Below are 3,229 nucleotides of genomic sequence, written 5' to 3'. Positions count from 1 at the left end.
CATGGAACAAGGGATCTCAGTGCTGAGGTCAGCTGGATCTTGTCTCAGAGCAGAGAATCCCAGAAAGATGCTTACTTGTGTTTCATGGACTATGCAAAGGCCTTCGACTGTGTGAATCATAAGACTATGGATGACCTTGAGAAGACTGGGAATTCCAGAACACTTCCTTGTGCTCATGCTGGACTTGTACTTGAAACAAGAGGCAGGGCGGGAACAGAACAGGGAGTGCTGCCTGGTTTTAAAACAGGAGAGGTGTGCGTCAGGGTCGCATCCTCTCACCCACTCGTTCAGTCTGCATGCTAGCACATCATCAGAGAAGCTGGTGTATGCCAAGGAGGCTGTGGGATCAGGCTTAGAGGAAGGCTTATTAACAATCTGCAACATGCAGATGACACACTGGCTTGCTGAGAGTGAGGACTTGAAGCCCTTGCTGATGAAGATCAAGGAGCGCAGCCTCCAGCGTGTATCACAAATCCATGTGAAGAAGACAAACATCCTCACAAGCAGACCAGCAGGGAACATGATAAATGGAGAGAGGATTGACATTGCCGAGCATGTTGTCTTGCAAGTGAAGAGATCGAATGACGCACTGCATTGGATAAGCCAGCTGCACAAGCCCTCTTTAGAGTGTAGAAAAGCAAGGACGTCACTTTAAGGACTAAGGTGACCCTGACCTGAGCTATGGTATTCTCCATGGCCTCATATGCATGTGAAAGTTGGGAATTGAATAAAGAAGTCCGGGAAGAATCGGTAGATTTGCATGGTGGAGCTGGTGGAGAATCTTGAAAGTACCACGGACTGCTAAGAGGACAAACAGATCTGTCTCGGAAGAAGTACAGCCAGAGTGCAAAGGATGGTGGTGAGACTTCGTCTCACATACTTTGGATGTGCTGTCCGGAGAGACCAGTCCCTGGAGAAGGACATCGTGCTTGGTGAAGGGGAAGGGCAGTGACAAAGAGGAAGGCCCTCATGGAGATGGACTGACACCGCGGCAGCAACAATGGGCTCAAGCAGAGGGACAATGGTGAGGGTGACATAGGACGGGCAGGGATTTGTTCTGCTATGCATAAGGGCACTATGGGTCAGAACCAACTCAATGGAACCTAACAATAACAACAATTAGGGTTCATATAGGTTACACAAGTCAAGATCAGCAAAAAATAAGGATAGTCATTGGTCTCCTCCACCAGCAGCCAAGTCTCTCTTCAGTTCCCCGTCTCTCAGCAAAATGGTCCCTTGGCCTCTGGGGACCAGGAAGCCAGCCCACCTGGCTCTCTGTCTCACGGCGCCATAGTCTCGGGTGGGATAAGAAGGTATCCCATCGTCTCAGCAATGCTCCTCTGAGTCTGAGCCACAGTCTGTGATACATATGGTCTGGACGCCCTCCCCCCTGCAGACGGAGATCTTGAACATGCACTTCCCAGCTCCTCAGGGTCTCTCTCCTGCCCCTCCTTCAGAGGTGGCTCAGCTTTTGAGGCCAGGGAGTAGTGAGGAAAATTGCCCAATCTCTTCTGTTAGGTATTACAGGAGACCTATTTGCATAGCTCCACCCAATCATTTGGTGGGCATTCCTGAGACTTGGGTGGAAGAGCCAAGTTAAGAAATGTCATTCCCAGTGGGACCAGACTTCAACCCAGTGTCGCAAGGTGTGAATGCAATATCCCGGCGTGGAGTAGGGAACCAGTGGAGAGGTCTGGGAGGCTGGCCCCAGCACCAAAAATTAAGTGGATTCCTGCCCCTCCCCTGAAAAGAATTTGTTCCAAAGGACGACATTGACTCTGCAGCTCCGGGAGATGAACATACCTGATCAGAGCACACGGGAGAAGATGAAGGGGCAGGAGGAGAGAGTGGAGCACAGCCTGGCCCACCAGGCCGTGATGATGATGTTCCTGAGTAGAGCAGCCAGTCCACAGAGAGAACAACATGGCTGGCCCCACTATGAGAAATGATGCCAATCAGTGACTAAGGGTGATACAGGGGACAGCACCGGAGACACAGTGTGGGAATTGCACCTGGCCTGATCCCACCACACCGAGGCAAATCACTGGAGGAGTGCAGCGGAACAGCAAGGGAATGGAGTGGCAAGGTCCCCAGGGAATGCTGAAAGTGGACTTTGGGGCCAGGGCGTGGTGCCCCAACAGACTGGACTGGAAAACGCTCCTAAGGGCCAGCAAACGATCCCTGAACTAACTACAAGCTTTTCTCTTGTGAACTGTTTTGTTCTGTTCTTTGTCAGTGGTTTGTTTTTGTTGTTTTGTTGTCTGGTTGTATACTGTTGCTTTGTTTTCCTCTGTCTTGTTTTCGTGCATGTTAGTGTCTCCACAGGTCTGTCTGAATAGGACAGGCTGGATGAACTATCTGGAGGAAAAACAACGGGACCGACAGTTCCGGGGGTACTTGGGGTGGGGGGGTAGGGGGGGTAAGGAAGTGGTGTTAACAAACCCAGGGACAAGGGAAAAACATGGGACCCCAAATGGTAGAGAAGGGGGAGTGACAGGCCTGGTGGGAAATGATCAAGGGTAAGGTTGCTTAGAGAAGAGGTATACTCTAGCCCAGGTGGCGACGAAGCATGGTAGTAGGGCAGGAGGAAAGTCAAGGGAGATGGAGGAAAGAGCTAGGAGTCAAAGGGCATTCATGGAGGTCTAGACAAAGACATGTACATGCAAATATATATAGGAGGATGGGGAAATCGATCTATGTGTCTATATTTATAGGTCAAGTATTAAGGTGGCGGAAGGACCTTGGGCCTCTACTCAAACACTCCCTCAATGCATGAATACCTTCTTTTATTAAATTGGAACTCTATGATGCTCACTCTCCCGACACAACGGCTGGAGCCAAAGTGGGTGAACAAGTAAATGTGGTGAAGAAAGCTGATGGTGCCCGGCTATCAAAAGAGATAGTGACTGGGGTCTTAAAGGCTTGAAGATAAACAAGCGGCCATCTAGCTCAGAAGCAACAAAGTCCACATGGAAGAACACACCAGCCTGTGTGATCGAGTGGTCCCAAAGGGATCAGTTACCAGGCATCAAAGAGCAAAAAATCATATCATTGACTACACACCTCCATGATAGGATCGCTGAAGACAAATGGGTGCATAAGCAAATGTGGTGAAGAAAGCTGATGGTGCCCGGCTATCAAAAGAGATAGTGACTGGGGTCTTAAAGGCTTGAAGGTAAACAAGCGGCCATCTAGCTCAGAAGCAAATAAGCCCACATGGAAGAAGCAC

This window comes from Tenrec ecaudatus, chromosome 1 (assembly GCF_050624435.1).
Source record: "Tenrec ecaudatus isolate mTenEca1 chromosome 1, mTenEca1.hap1, whole genome shotgun sequence".
NCBI lineage: Eukaryota > Metazoa > Chordata > Mammalia > Afrosoricida > Tenrecidae > Tenrec > Tenrec ecaudatus.
The sequence above is the reverse complement of the archived record's forward strand: the minus strand, read 5'-3'. Positions refer to the sequence as shown.